This window comes from Pongo abelii, chromosome 1, assembly GCF_028885655.2.
Source record: "Pongo abelii isolate AG06213 chromosome 1, NHGRI_mPonAbe1-v2.0_pri, whole genome shotgun sequence".
NCBI classification, from domain to species: Eukaryota; Metazoa; Chordata; class Mammalia; order Primates; family Hominidae; genus Pongo; species Pongo abelii.
The window spans coordinates 232,338,059-232,354,216 of NC_071985.2; the positions used below are offsets into that span (position 1 = coordinate 232,338,059).

General features: G+C 51.6%; 1 protein-coding gene across 5 annotated transcripts in view; it reads left to right on the forward strand.

Annotated features, from left to right (window-relative positions):
* The first annotated feature begins 3,764 nt into the window (after positions 1-3,764).
* NADK (NAD kinase) overlaps positions 3,765-16,158 on the forward strand; it is a 28,982-nt gene continuing 16,588 nt past the window's right edge. The window contains exons 1-2 of one of the 5 annotated variants that reach the window (XM_063716090.1): positions 5,425-5,608; positions 12,464-12,565. The gene's annotated coding sequence lies outside the window, so the exon portion shown is untranslated. Of the gene's footprint in view, positions 3,985-4,921; positions 5,139-5,423; positions 5,609-12,463; positions 12,566-16,158 lie in introns of those variants that run through there. The other 4 variants (XM_063716091.1, XM_024255123.3, XM_024255130.3 and 1 more) reach the window with 4 other exon arrangements.

The following is a 16,158-nucleotide window of genomic DNA, read 5'->3' on the forward strand; positions in this document are numbered from 1 at the left end:
ATTTTTGTATTTTTAGTAGAGACGGAGTTTCACCGTGTTAGCCAGGATGGTCTCGATCTCCTGACCTTGTCATCCGCCCTCCTCAGCCTCCCAAAGTGCTGGGATTACAGGCTGAGCCACCATGTCTAGCCAAACTTTTTCCTGTTAAGTGAAGAAGGCTCTCAGCAGAAAGTACCTGTAGGCCCCCTCCTCTGCTGGGCACCAGACAGCCCAGCAGCCCCTCCTCTAGGCTGGCAGTCCCTGGGAGGAGAGGCTCCCATAGGGCACTTGGGATTCACGGAGCAGGGCCCAGCCACCTTTGTTGCTCCAGGCAGGGTGCTGGGTGTGTTTCTGACGCAACCAAGGGTGCCCATCTGCCACCACTGCAAGTGACAATATGGCGCTGTCTCCCTGGTGGGGCGACCCTGGTGCTGTTTTAGGCTGCTGAAGTGGGTGTGATTGGCAGGCTGAACGGGGTGGGCTCGCCTGGCTTCATCATCCCCCACTTTTCCCTGAAATAAATCAGTTCTTCATAGACATGCAAGTTCTTCGCAAGCCCTAACCCTGCCAGCTGTCTTACAAAAACCCCATTTAAAATCACTAGACAGTTGAACTTGTCTTAGAGGCGTCAAAAGAAAAAAAAATTAAAAATTAAATGCAGAGAGTACCTGAGGCTCTTTCCTGCCTGGCAGTTCCTGGGAGGGAAGGGCTCCAGCAGCCGGGAGGCAGGGTGCCGGCCTGCAGTGGCCTACCTTGGTCCCTGCCCAGAGTAAGTAAAGGCCGAGCATCTCAGCACGGCTGCCACACCCCCGACTCCACTTCCTCCCTTTGGGGATTCCTGCTGGCTTCTGCGTCCTAGCCTGGCACCCAGCAGACTGACGGAGCTGGCATGTGGGACCTGGGACCCTCTGGTGCCCCTTCCCCTTGGCTTTGGCATGGAAGAGCCAGAGCTGAGAGGGACCCCTCCGTGGGGCGGCCTGCCTGTCCCTTGGCGGGCATGGAGGCCACTGCCCCACTTTCTTAGCAAAACAGGAAATGAAAACGGGCGCCAACAACGTGCACTTGGACAGCGGCACTAAGGCAGTGTGGAAAGAGGAGGATAATTCCACACTGGCTGAGTGAACTGCAATCATATTCAAACTGTAGGCACAGAAATCTAGTTTGTAGATTGCATTAGCCTGGCCACTGCAGGAGCAGCGCCCTTTGTCGCCAGCAGCCCCGCGGTGTGGGGGCCCCTGGCGCGCTTCGTGTGTTCGGGTCACCTGGCTCCGCCCCGCATGCGCGGGCGCACCTGTCGCAGGTGGACAAAGGCAGTGGAGTGACCTGCAGCTCGCTCCGGCTGTGGGCTGTTCCTGCAGGGCCTCGGACCTCCTTTGACCAAGCGGCGCGGGGCCGCCCCTGTGCTCCAAGTCCCAGGGATGGAGGTTCCCCACCTCAATTTTATGTGGCACGCACGTCCACACTTGAGCAGGACAAGGTTTCCGTTCTGTCCCCTCCGTGTCACGCACCTAGCAGAGGCTGGCCCTCAGCAGGATGCGCGGGGAGGCGCGCTCTGCCCACGCGAAACGGGGACACTTCAGCGGCCTGGCGCGGCGCCCCGCCCCGCCCCCAGCCGGCCCTGGGAGCCTGAGTGACTGGGGCCAATAGAAGGGCCGGCCGGGAACCCAGCGCTCCCGGGAAAGGCCGCCCCGGCCCCTCCCACTACTCTGGCCTCGCCCTGTCCCCTACCCCCGCCCCCCAGCTCCGTTTCCTCGCTGGGTGACCTTGAGCGAGTTGCTTGGCCTCTCTGTGTCTCTGGCTGCCGCGCGAAAAATGTGGACGATAAACGTACCAGGCTGTGGCCGGGCGCTGTGGCTCACGCCTGTAATCCCAGCACTTTGGGAGGCCGAGGTGGACGGATTACCTGAGATCAAGAGTTCAAGACCAGCCTGGCCAACATGATGAAACCCCGTCTGCTAAAAATACAAAAAATGAGCCGGGTTCAGTGGTGTGCGCCTGTAACTCCAGCTACTCTGGAGGCTGAGGCAGGAGAATCGCTTGAACCCGGGAGGCGGAGCTTGCGGTGAGCTGAGATCATGCCACTACACTCCAGCCTGAGCTACAGAGCGAGACTTGAGACTTCCTCTCAAAACAAACAAACAAAAAGTACCAGGCTGCTTGGTAAGGATCTTGTGAGGACACAGGGAGTCCCAGTCCTGCCAGGTGGTTACTGTTGATGATCCCCGCCCACCCTAGGCTCTCACCACCTCAGGGTCCTGGGCCTTGCTGCTGCCTCTGCCTGAGAAACACTTGTCCCTGGGTACCTCGGTCAAAACTGTACCCCAACCCCTGCCTGCCCCCGCCAATTCTGCTTCTTGCCCATCTGCCCCACTAGAAGGTGAACACCTGATGGACTTTGGTTTCCACTGTTGAATCCTCAGTGTGCCTGGCACATGGCTGGCGTCCTGGGAGAGAGGTTGCCCCTTGCCCCAAACCAGGCCAAACAAGGGACAGTCATGTGAGCAGATCCAGACACTGGCCCCTGCAGATGCCCCTATCCTGGCTTTCAGCCTAGGCAGGGCCTGTGCCGGGTGCTGGCTGGAGGCTGGATGAGATGACCAGATAGCCTGTCATACTGATGTCCTTCACCAGGAGCCTCAGTCCCTCCCAGTCACCCTTTCCCCAGGCTCCAGGCCACTTACCCTTGTGGGTTCTGGGCAGACCTCGTTCACCCAGTTTACTGGAGCCAGGCCACCTGAAGTCAACTTCCCTCTCTCCTCAGCCTCCCCAGGAACAACCTGTACCCCAGTGCACCCCATCCTGCTCCATCCCTCATGGCCTCCGTTCCCCCTTCTCCCTCCACCCTCCCAGCATCCCTGCTGGCCCCCAGAAGAGGATGGGTCCAGGTTTTGGGGGTTCTGAAGTAAACAACATGGGAGCCATCCTTAAAGAATACAAAAAAACAATGCGAAATTATGTGAAGAGTCCACTGCCGCCTTGAGCAATGGCAGCCCTGGGGCTGAGGAAGGTCAGGGCAGGAGATGCCACCCACTGCTGCCCCATCCCCGGGGCCTGGCCAGGCAGGAGGGGGCCTTTCCTGACCCCCAATCCCTTGGAGGCAGACCATCTTCCTGTGCACCATCTGGCAGAAGCCCCCATGACAGCCTTGGATCCTTCTGTTCCTGCTGCGGGGACATCTCTTCCCTTTGGTCTCAGCCCAAGCAAAACTGCCTCTTGGACCATTCCGGGTGCCCTAAGGAGCCTTCCCAGCTTCGGTCTTAGTTAGCTGGTCAGGCCTGGGGTGAGGTGTGGGTGTGAGATCGTGGCCCCTGAATCTTCAGGGTCATATCTGGGGCCTGCCCTGAGAAATTGCACAACCTGTCAGCTGAAGGAAACCACAGCCCTAGTTTTGTTTTCTCATCTCTGAAACAGGGAAGCTCTCCTGCAGGCAGTACCCAGGCCCAGGGTAGACAAAGGGTTTCCATGCCACAGATGGGGCAGCTGCTGGAGCTCCCTACACAGCGGGACACGCGAAGGGCGCCTGCTGTGTGACCTGGGGCCCACAACAGTCACTGGATGCCTCTGCAGAAGCAGGTGACTGCCTCCACTCTAGAAGATTCTACTGAGGCCTGGCTCAGTGCCTGGCTTGTGTGTGCACCATCTAGATCAAGCATTATTATGCTAATGATCATAGCCAAAAACTCAGCTCAAGCATTATTATGTTAATGATCTTATCCGCTCCCCTTCCCCCCGCCAAAGAAAAAGAACTGGGCAGCTCAAAGCCGCTTCTGTGGGTGTGGCTGGTGGTCACTTCGAAACAGTTGGGTTTGCAAAATAACCCCGGGAGAAGTTACAGAGCTTAAGAAATCCCCCAAGTTCCCATGATCCTTGCTTCCCTTTGCAGTCACCCTCGGTGCCCTGTACTTCACTGTGGATCTGAACAGAAGAGCTGTTTTCCAGAAGACTCGGCCAGGCCGTGTTCCGGGTCTCTGGATTCAAGTCCCAGGAGTCCTGACCAGAGAGCAGGTATGCGGGTGTGGGGAAGGGCTGCAGAGGACTCAGGTCCACACCGATCCTGGGCCAGGTGATCACACAGGAAGTATAGACAGGGACTGAACCTCAGAAAACAATGGCTGGGCCAGGTGCAGTGGCTTACGCCTGTAATCCTAGTACTTTGGGAGGCCGAGGCGGGTGAAGTTTGAGACCCAGCCTGGGCAAAATGGCAAAACCTCATCTCTACAAAAAAAAAAAAAAAAAAAAAAAAAAAAAAATATATATATATATATATATATATATATGAAGTAGCCGAAGCTGAAGTGGGAGGATCGCTTGCACCTGAGAGGTCAAGGCTGCAGTGAGCCGTGAGCAGTGAGCCGGGAGCCCGCCACTGGACTCCGGCCTGGGGGACGAATAAGACCCTATCTCAGAAAAACAAAACAATGTCTGGCACCTGGGGGGCCAGCAGGTTAGAGCAGCTGGTCGTGCATTGCCAGTTTACCTGACAGGGACTCGAGAGCTGAGAACTGGGTACAGGGCACATTATTGAGATATTTGAGGCCTGAAGGCGCTGGATGAGCAGCCACCAGTTCAGCAAGTGCGGGCTGGGTGAGGCCCGCAGTTCTAACAAACAGTACAAAGTCCGCTCCTGTGGCTTTGGCCGCCTCCCCCAACTCCCCGAGTCCTCCAACCTGTGGGGTGCGCAAAACACCGCTCCCTGGTCCCCCTCGAGGTGCCCCAGGCCACCAGGTTCTCCCTACACTGCCAGCCTTGGGATCCCAAGCGTAGACCCCTCTGAGGCCGTTCGTGGGCGTGCAAGGCGCACCTGGCCGCTAAAGGTGGGCGTGAGGCCGAGCGCGGTTCCCCCAGGCGCAGGGCCGCCCTCCCAGCCCCGACGGACAGCCCCGAGGGAGCGCAGCGCTGCCGCAGCTGCTCTAAGTTTCGGTTCCCAAATCCGGCTCGGCCCACACCGTGTCACAGCCCGGTAATTAGGGAAGCGGCGGCGGGTGGGGCCAGCTCTCGCGGGGCACCTGCACTCCCCTGAGCCGGCCCACGTGGTCCGGGAGGTCCCGCCCGCGGTGGCGGTGAGTTGGGGGCGGGACGCCGGGCTGGGATCACAAGGTCGGGGGCGCCTAGGCGTAGACGTGGCGGGCGGACCCGGAGGCGCCCTCCGGACGTGGCAGGTGAGTGGGGACGGGAGCCGGGGGCCGCCCTCTTCGGGGCGCCGACCCCCTCCTACCCGAGTCGCGGACGCCCGCCCCTGTCCCCGCTGCCCGCCTCCACTCCCTGGTCACCGCTCTCCACCGCGGTTCGCCCCTCTTCCCCACTGCCCGCCTCTTTTTCGCCACGCCCGCCGCCTCCTGCCCGCGAGGGGTGTCCCGGCGCCGGTGGGACCCGGCAGACCGCGGGACGGCCCACGTGCGCGGCGGCGCGGCAGAGCGCATGCGTGGCGGGTGCGCCTGCGCACTCGGCGGGCGCGGCGCATTGCTGCTCGGCGGCGGCGGCGCCGGCGGTGGGGTCCGGGCGGCCATGGGGCAACCGGCGGCCAGGGCGTCAAGGGCCAGGTAGCGACGGCTGGCGGCGGCGCGGCGGCGGGGCCTGCGGGCTCGGTCCGGCATGTAGACGACCCCGCAGGCGCCCGCGGCAGCGAACGGTGAGTGAGCAGCCCCGGCCTGCCGTCCGCCTGGGGTCGCCCGCTGCCTGGGGTCATCGCTGCCCGCGAGCGCGCGGCCAGGCGGGGAGACACCAGGCCGGCCCTGCCCATCTGGCCTGCTGAGGAGGCCGTGGAAGTGCTGATGGGCCGCCGCTCCGTCCCGAATGGGGCGCCAGCACGGCCCAGGGCGAGGCTCGGCCTTGGGGACGGGTCTGAGGGAGGCCTGGCTCTCCCGGGCGGGGAAGGTGGGGCCGTCCGGCCCGGACCGCGCTTGTCAGTCGCCGCTGTTTGGGCGGCCAGGTCCTCGGTGTCCGGCCTTCCGTGGGTGGTTTCAGCAAGCAGGAGGGGTCTTTGACTCGTGAAAGCTTAGAGGGGCCCAAACCTAGTGGGAAAGTATGAATAAAGGATTCTATACAGCAGTATCGGCATGGAATTCTCTAAAAACACATCTTTGATTTAGTGCCCAGTACTTGCCAGAAAATTCCAATAGTCTATGGTGATGTTCCTACAGGCGGCTGCCGTCCAGTAGCTCAGATGTCAGCACCGGCCTTGAGCTCTAGGTCGTCGTTTTCTTTCTTAATTGTGGGAACAGGGCGTGCCCAGCTCCGAAGGCCTGGTGGAGTTTTCCTTCCCAGGCCAAGGACCACCTCCACCCTCCCATCCCTCCTCCCCAAGCAATGAGATTCCTTTTGGCTTCGATTCCGAGTAACAAGTTATTTTTCCTTTCTTGTTTTGGAACACACTAAGTTTTACATTCAAAAGTTCATTATTCTTGGCTCTTGATGGGAATACATTTCAAAACTCTTCTTGTGTTCCATGTCTCTCGGACCGCCTTAGTTGGCCTGAAACTGACATGTTTGCCTTAATAAGTTTTTTTTCCTTCTTATATCATCTTGTCTAAGAAGGAAGTTACTTTAACATCTTGTTAGATAATTCCCTTCAAGTACTTATTCCCTTGAACATTGTCCTCTGAAGCCTCTGGAAATTTCCTGTCCCCTTGGAACTTCTCTGTAAGGCCTGTTTGCTCCCAGCAGTGACTTCACTGGGACTTTTGCAGCCACTTCATGGCGTTAGCACGCTGGTTCCAAGCTACTTGAGGAATCACAGGTGCCACCGCAGTACCCAACAAAATAGCTTCATCATTTGGAGGTGTCCCCTTGAGATGTTTCTGTGTGTATATGTGTGTGTGTGTGTGTGTGTGTGTGTGTACGCGCGTATGTTAGAAACAGGGCCTCACTCTGTCCCCCAGACGTGTTTATAGTGGCGTGATTATAGCTCACTGTAACCTCAAATTCCTGGGCTCAATTGATCTTCCCACCTGAGCCTCCTGAGTAGCTGGGATTACAGGCCTGCACCACCACACCTAGCTGATTTATAAAACTTTTTGTAGAGATAGAGTCTCACTGTGTTGTCCAGGCTGGTCTCAACCTCCTGGCCTCAAGAGATCCTCCTGCCTCCACTTCCCAAAGTGCTGATCTTACAGACATGAGCCACTTTGACCAGTCTTTTTTTTTTTTTTTTAAAGACGGAGTCTAGCTCTGTTGCCCAGGCTGGAGTGCAGTGGCACAATCTCGGCTCACTGCAACCTCCGCCTCCCGGGTTCAAGTGATTTTCCTGCCTCAGCCTCCTGAGTAGCTGGGATTACAGGCGTCCACAACCGCGTTCAGCTAATTTTTATATTTTTAGTAGAGACGGGGTTTCACTGTGTTGGCCAGGCTGGTCTCGAACTCCTGACCTCATGATCAGCCCACCTTGGCCTCCCAAAGTGCTGGGATTACAGGTGTGAGCCACCACGGCTTGCCTCACTTTGACCAGTCTTTTTGTTTGTTTGTTTTATTTGAACTCGGAGGTGGGTTTATGTTGCTTCAGTTGGCAGCCTGCTGTTTGGTTCCAAAACAGCATTTTCTTCTTGAAACAACTGCTGTAAGCAGTTAGATTTCCAGGCTAGCATAAAAACCTGTTTGATTCATAAATGCTTGTAGTGAGGGTGTCCCAGAAAGTTGGCCAAGTCAAGAGCGGTTCTTGTGGAGTGGAGGCGGTGAACAAATAGGGGGAAAGTGGCGCTTGTGATGAAAACAGAAAACAATAGTTGATTTTATTGAGCTTCACGCTTGAGGAAATCTAGGTCTCACTTTGGAGAATTAAGAGGCAGGTGGGTGTTTGTGGGAGTTGACGGCCCTGCATCTGGATTACCTCCAGTCTGCAGGTGTGGTAGGATGACAGCAAGAGAGGGTGTTGAGCACAGAAGCCCAGCACTTGGGGGGAGGCTGTGTCATGGCAGGAAGGTGCAGGGCCTCCTCCAGCAGCTCCACTTTCTAGTCCGTATATACCTGTTGACAGTCACCGCCCAGCTTCAGCCGTTCTGGACAAGTGGGTGTCAGTAATGCTTTAGCTTGTAACCCCAGGATATCATTTCTACTCTCTCTGCTGGTGGCTTATCATTTGCAGTCTTTCCTGGCCCACAATTGCAAAGGTCCTAGCATTCATGCATGGGAATGGGGAAGTGAATAAAATGTGTGTGTGTGCTTCAGACAGATGGTGAAAAGTGTTCAGAGAAAAAGAAATCGAGCCAGATGGGATGTGAGGATGCCACGCACACTTTGTGCAACTGAAGAGGTGGGGTGATGCCTGGCCTTCCCATTCAGAACTGCCCAGACACCTGTTTTCTTCATTTGCCCCTAAGTAGGTGGAGCCACATCTAAAGAAAGCCCCCTTCAGACCTGTAATCTGCTTAGGTTTAATGAGGTCACAGGGTCAAGCCCTGTGGTCACATGGCTGTAGCACTTTCCAGAAAGTCTTTCTCAGTTTGTATACTGTCAGTGTGCATGCCAGCACTGGGCATTATTTACCGGGGTGAGATGAGATGGATAATTTAGTGGGCAGTAAGTTTTTTCCCACTCAGGGTTGAGGTTGAATGATTACCCATTTCTGTCACTAAATAAATTTTCCTTTTTCATTTAGTCTTTCAACAAATATTGATTGAGTTCTTACATGGGAACGAACTCATGTATATTATGTTTGTATTTGTGTGTGTGTGACTTTTGTTCATGTTCTTTGCACATTTATTTATTGGCATATTAATGTTTTCCTTGCTACTTTGTATAAGTTCGTTATGAATATTTTCTTATTGTGCTCTAGTATTTTTTTCTGATAAAACTTCCTAATACAGAGGTTTTTCATTTTGTTTTTTTGTTTTTTGTTTTTTGTTTTTTTTGAGGCAGAGTCTTACTCTGTCGCCCAGGCTGGAGGGCAGTGGCGTGATCTCAGCTCACTGCAACCTCTGCCGCCTGGGTTCAAGCGATTCTCCTGCCTCAGCCTCCTGAGTAGCTGGGATGACAGGCGCCTGCCACTGCGCCTAGCTAATTTTTTTGTGTTTTTAGTAGAGACGGAGTTTTACCATCTTGGCCAGGCTGGTGTTGGACTCCTGATCTCGTGATCCGCCTGCCTCGGCCTCCCAAAATGCTGGGATTACAGTCGTGAGCCACCATGCCCGCCCTACAAAGGTTTTTTAAAATTAGATTCATGCTATGAGGAATTTGAATGCACTTTGGTGCAGCTAGCATTGTGTGTCCTTTTAAAACAGTTAACATATCAAACAAACGAATTAAGTGTCAGTCCTGATTCACTGTTGTCAAAAAATCACAATGGTGGCTGGGCGCAGTGGCTCACGCCTGTAATCCCAGCACTTTGGGAGGCCAAGGGAGGCAGATCATCTGAGGTTCGGAGTTTGAGACCAGCCTGACCAACATGGAGAAACCCCTCCATGTTGGAGAATTAAAGAGGCGGGTCTCCACTAAAAATACAAAATTAGCTGGGAGTGGTGGCGCACGCCTGTAGTCCCAGCTACTCGGGAGGCTGAGGCAGGAGAATCACTTGAACCTGGGAGGCGGAGTTTGCGGTGAGCCGAGATCGCGCCACTGCACTCCAGCCTGGACAACATCAGCGAAGCTCCATCTCAAAAAAAAAAAATACACAGGTTGTGGTATTGGAGATACTTGTTAAATATATATATGTGTGTGTGTGTGTATATATATGGAGATACTTGTTAAATATATATGTGTGTGTGTATATATATATACACACACACACATAGGTGAAGATAATTGTTTAAAGTTGGTTTTAATATTTAATATTATTTTATAAATTAGTTTACTGCTTAGTCATCAAATTGATCTTCGCAAATAAATATGAACAGAGCTTCTAGGCTGGGTGCAGTGGCTCATGCCTGTAATCCCAGTGCTTTGGGAGGTCAACACAGGAGGGCCACCAGAGCCCAGGAGTTCAAGGTCAGCCCGTTCAAGGTAGCGAGACCCTGTCTCTACAAAAAATTTAAAAATTAGCTGGACATAGTGGCTCATGCCTGTAGTCTCAGCCACGTGGGAGGATCCCTTGAGCCTGGGAGATTGAGGCTGCAGTAAGCTGTAATTGCACCACTGCACTCCAGCTTAGGTGACAGAGCAAGACCCTGCCTCTCAGTCTCTCAATCTCTCTCTCTATTTATCTCTCTCTCTCTCTCACACACACACACACACACAATAGAGCTTCTAGGTAATGTAGCAGTAATAATACATGTTTTTTTTTTAACATTTTGTGATTTTGATTGGTTTATTTTTTATTAAAGTTTTTGTAGAGACGGGGTCTTGCTGTGTTGCCCAGGCTGGTCCCAACTCCTGGCTTCAAGTGATTCCCCTGCTTCGGCCTCCCAAAGTGCTGGGATTACAGGTGTGAGCCACTGTGCCTGACCTTTATTAACTGTTTATTTTGAAATAATTGGCTGGGTGCGGTGGCTCACGCCTGTAATCCCAGCACTTTGGGAGGCTGAGGTGGGCGGATCACCTGAGGTCAGCAGTTTGAGACCAGCCTGGTCAACATGGTGAAACCCCATCTCTACTTAAAATACAAAAATTAGCCCGGTGTGGTAGCGGGTACCTGTAATCCCAGCTACTCAGGAGGCTGAGGCAGGAGAATTGCTTGAACCCTGGAGGCAGATGTTGCAGTGAGCCGAGATTGCGCCATTGCACTCCAGCCTGGGGGACAAGAGCGAGACTTCGTCTGGGGGGAAGAAAAGAAATAATCATAGACTAATTCATAGGAAGTTGTAAAAATAGTACAGAGAGACCCCTGTGCCCTTCACCAGCTCCCTCTGTGTTAACATCTTTTTTTTTTTTTTTTGAGACGGAGTTTGGCTCTTGTTGCCCAGGCTGGAGTGCAATGGTGTGATCTCAGCTCACCACAACCTCCCCCCTCCCGGGTTCAAGTGATTCTCCTGCCTCAGCCTCCCGAGTAGCTGGGATTACAGGCATGCGCCACCACGCCCGGCTGATTTTTTGTATTTTTAGTAGAGACGGGGTTTCCGCATGTTGGTCAGACTGGTCTCAAACTCCTGACCTCAGGTGATCTGCCCACCTTGGCCTCTGAAAGTGCTGGGATTACAGGCATGAGCCACTGTGCCTGGCCCTTGTGTTAATATCTTACACCTCCATACACCTCCATAGTACAGTATCAAAACCAGGGAATTGAAAAAACTAAACTATAGACCTTATTCAGGGTTCATTAGTTTTACATGTGTGTATGTGTGTACGGCTCTATGCAGTGTTACCTCATAAATTAATTATATAACCACTAGCAAGACACAGAACTGGTCTTGAACTCCTGGACTCAAGCGATCCTCCCGCCTCGGCCTCCCAAAGTGCTGGGATTACAGGCACGAGCCACCACACCCAACTGTATTTTAATTTTCTTAACAGTGTTTTGGCTAGGCACAGTGGCTCACGCCTGTAATCCAAGCACTTTATGATGCTGAGGCAGAGAGATTGCTTGAGCCCAGGAGTTTGAGGTCAGCCTGGGCAACATGGCAAAACCTCATCTCTACAAAAAAATGCAAAAATTAGTCAGGCATGGTGGTGCATGCTTGTAGTCCCAGGTACTCACGAGGCTGAGGTGGGAAGATTGTCTGAGCACAGTAGGTAGAGGCTACAGTGAGCCATGATTGCACCACTGTACTACAGCCTGGGGACAGAGTAAGACCCTGCCTAAAACAGAAAAAAAAAAAAAAAAAAATCAGGGTTCCATTAAGTAGAAAACATTTTAAACACCACTAAGACTTTTTCCAGCTGAGTGCAGTGGCTCACACCTGTAATCCCAACACTTTGGAAGGCCAAGGTGGGAGGATCACTTGAGACCAGGAGTTTGAAACCAGCCTGTGCAACATAGGGAGACCCCATCTCCACCAAAAAAAAAAAAAAAAAAATTATCCAGTTGTGGTGGTGCATGCCTGTAATCCCAGCTACTTGGGAGGCTGAAGTGGGAGGATTGCTTGAGCCTGGAAGGTTGAGGCTGCAGTGAGCTGAGATCACACCACTGTACTCCAGCCTGGGCAACAGTGGGAGATCCTGTCTCACAAAAAGACAAAAAAAAAAACACAAAAATTTCCAGTGCTTTCTTCTAAAAAGTTTTGTAGTTTTAGTCCTCACATTTAGGTCTATAATCCATTCTGAGTTAATATTTGTATGTAGTATGAGGAAGTGGTTGGGCTTCATTCTTTTAGATGTGGCTGTCCAGTTGTTCAGAACTATTGGGTGAAAAGATGATCCTCCTCATGTTGAATCACCTCAGCACCTGTCAAAAATTCATGGACTCATGTGTGTGAGGGTCTGTGGCGTCTACCTTTGGGCTGGCCGTCCTGTTTCCTTGATGTGTATGTTCGTCTTGATGCTGCCACACTGTCGGGTTCCCGTAGTTTTTCAACAAGTCATGGACTTAGCCCTCCATGTTTGTTCTTGTTCAAAGTTTTTTCAGCTGGTCTAGATACTTTACATTTTCATGTGTATTTTATCACCTTGTCCTTTCCTTTAGAGAAGCCTGCTTGGATTTTGATGGTTGTGTTTGGGTAACATTTGCAGATCAATTTGATGAAAACTAAGATCTCAATATTGAGTCCTCCAATCCATGAACATGGTATGTCTCTCCATTTATTTAGGTTTCCTTTCATCTCTGTCAGCCATATTTTGTAGTTTTCAGTGTGCAGTTCTGACATGTCTTTTACCAAATATATCCCCACATATTTTATATTTTTAATGCTATTATCGATCATATATATATGTATATATAATTTTTTTTTTTTAAGATGAAATTTCACTCTTGTTACCAAGGCTGCAATGCAATCTCGGCTTACTGCAACCTCCACCTCTCAGGTTCAAGTGATTCTCCTGCCTCAGCCTCACAAATAGCTGGGATTACAGGCATGCGCCACCATGCCTGCCTAATTTTTTATATTTAGTAGAGACAGGGTTTCACCATGTTGGTCAGGCTAGTCACAAACTCCTGACCTCAGGTGATCCACCCACCTCAGCCTCCCAGTGTTGGGATTACAGGCGTGAGCCACCACACCCAGCCATAAATTATATTGTTGTTATTATTATTGAGACAGAGTCTCGCTCTGTCACCCAGGCTGGGGTGCAGTGGCACGATCTACGCTCACTGCAAGCTCCGCCTCCCGGGTTCACGCCATTCTCCTGCCTCAGCCTCTTGAGTAGCTGGGACTACAGGCGCCCGCCACCACGCCCTGCTAATTTTTTGTATTTTTAGTAGAGACAGAGTTTCACCGTGTTAGCCAGGATGGTCTCAATTTCCTGTTGTCTATTGCTAGTATATAGAAATACAGTTGATTTTTGTGTGTTGAATTTGCCTCCTGAAACCTTGCTAATAAACTCACTTATTTGTTTTTCTACATAGAAATGTCATGTCATCTGCAAGTACAACTTCACTTGTTCCTTTTCTTATTTTGTTTAACAGACCTACATTCTATGCCAAACCTTTTCTGTCACTGTACCTTTTATTTTTTTCTTATGTTACTGCACTGGCTGTGGCCTCTAGTATAGTACTCAATAGGAGTAGTTATACCAGACATGTTTTTGTAGGTTCTGGTTTTCATTGAATTTTTCATGTTTTTTTTTCTTTTTTTCTTTTTTCTTTTTATTGAGGCAGAGTCTCACTCTGTCACCCAGGCTGGAGTGAGTGGTGCGATCTCGGCTCACTGCACCCTCCACCTCGTGGGTTCAAGCAATTCTGTTCTCCTTCCTCAGTCTCCCGCATAGCTGGAATTACAGGTGTCCACCACCACTCCAGGCTAATTTTTTTGGTTTTGATTGTTTTTTTTTTTTTTTTTTTTTTTTGAGTGCTGGGATTACAGGTGAGAGCCACTGCTCCTGGCCCTTTTTTTGTATTTTTAGTAGAGCCTGTGTTGGTCAGGCTGGTGTCGAACTCCTGACCTCAAATGATCCACCCACCTCAGCTTCCCAAAGTTCTGGGATTACAGGTGTGAGCCACCGTGTCTGGCCGAATTTTTCATGTATTTGGATAACACACGGGTATGTCTTTTTTCTTTTTTTTTCTTTTCATTTGAGATGGAGTCTTGCTTGCTCTGTTGCCCAGGTTAGAGTGCAGTGGCACGATCTCAGCTCACTGCAACCTCTGCCTCCCAGGTTCAACGAATTCTCATGCCTCACCCTCTACAGCAGCTGGAATTACAGGCATGTGCCACCACACGCAGCTAATTTTTTTTTTTTTTTTTTTGAGACAGAGTCTCGCTCTGTTGCCCAGGCTGGAGTGCAGTGGCGCGATACCGGCTCACTGCAAGCACCGCCTCCCAGGTTCACGCCATTCTCCTGCCTCAGCCTCCCGAGTAGCTGGGAGTGTAGGCGCCCGCCACCACCCCCGGCTAATTGTTTTTTGTATTTTTAGTAGAGACAGGGTTTCGCCATGTTGGCCAGGCTGGTCACAAACACCTGACCTCAGGTGATCCGCCCGCTTCGGCCTTCCAAAGTGCTGGGATTACTGGCGTGAACCACCACACCCGGCCTGTACTTTTAGTAGAGACAGGGTTTCATCATGTTGGCCAGGCTGGTCTTGAACTCCTGGCCTGAAGTGATCCGCCCGCCTCGGCCTCCCAAAGTACTGGGAGTACAGGCATGAGCCACCACATCCCACCTGGTATGTCTTAAGCTAGGAAGATATTGACCCACTGGGGCAGTACTGTCAATTCTCGCTAAACATTAGAATCTTCTGGGGAGCTCTTTTAAAGTGCCAGTGCCTGGGCTGTACCTTCAGGTTCTGATCATTCGTCTAGAGGGCACGTAGGAATTGGTATCGTTTGAAGCTCCTAAGGTGATTGTAAAATGCAGCCAGAGTGAGAACCAGCTTTTTGGGTATTCAGAGAACCCCTTGACTTTGACCTTAGCATAGGGCCCACAGTCTTGTGTCCATAGTTCCTGAACTTTCCTTTTGCCCACCTTGCCATCATCTCACATATCTTAGTTGTTTTATTTAGGCTGCTGTAACGAAGTGCCACAGGCATGGGGCAGGGGGCGCATAAACAACAGAAATGTTTGTTCTCACAGCTCTGGAGGCCAAGAGTCCAAGGTCAGGGTCCCAGCTAATTTGGTTCATTGTAAAGACTCTCTTTCTCACTGTAATGGCCATCTTCTCTGTGTCCCCACATGGCTTTACTTTTGTGCCCAGTGAGGGTGGGAACAGAGGTGAGGAGAGAGCTCTCTGGTGTTTTGTTTTGTTTTTGAGACAGGGTCTCTTGCCTAGGCTGGAGTGCAACAGCACAATCACAGTTCACTGCAAAACCTCAAACTCCTGGGCTCATTGATCCTCTTGCCGGAGCCTCCAAGTACCTGGGACTACAGGCATGTGCCACTGTGTCCAACTTTTTTTGTTTTTTGTTTTTTGTTTTTTGTTTGTGTAGAGACAGAATCTTGCTATGTTGCCCAGGCTATCCCTGAACTCCTGGCCTCAAGTGATCCTCTTACCTCAGCCTCCCAAAGCCCTGGGATTACATGAGTGAGCCACCATGCCTAGCCTGGTGTCTCTTCTTACAAGGATGCTAATTCTGTCTGATCAGACCCCACACTTATGACCTCATTTTTTCTTTTTCTTTTTCTTTTTTTTTTTTGAGATGGAGTTTTGCTCTTGTGGCCCAGGCTGGAGTGCAGTGGCACAATCTCGGCTCACTGCAACCTCTGCCTCCTGGGTTCAAGCATTTCTCCTGCCTCAGCCTCCCAAGTACCTGGGATTACAGGCACCCACCACCATGCCTGGCTAATTTTTGTATTTTTTAGGGACAGAGTTTCACTATGTTGGTCAGGCTGGTCTTGAACTCCTGACCTCAGATGATCTGCCCGCCTCAGCCTCCCACAGTGTTAGGATTACAGGTGTGAGCCACCGTGCCCATTTAACTCCTTTCTTAGAGGCCCACCTCCATATTCAGCCACACTGGAAGTTAGGGCTTCAATGTAGGAATTTGGGGGGATTGCTGGGTGCAGTGGCTCAAACCTATAATCCAAGCACTTTGGGAAGCCAAGGCAGGAGGATCACCTGAACCCAGGAGTTTGAGACCAGCCTAGGCAACACAGAGAGACCTTGTCTCTACAAAATAAAAATAAAAAATAAATTTGGGGAGGACACATTCACTCCATAATGCCACATTTATCCTTTTTAATGCCAGACTCTACCTTGTCCTGAGTTTATTAAGATTTATCTTCTTT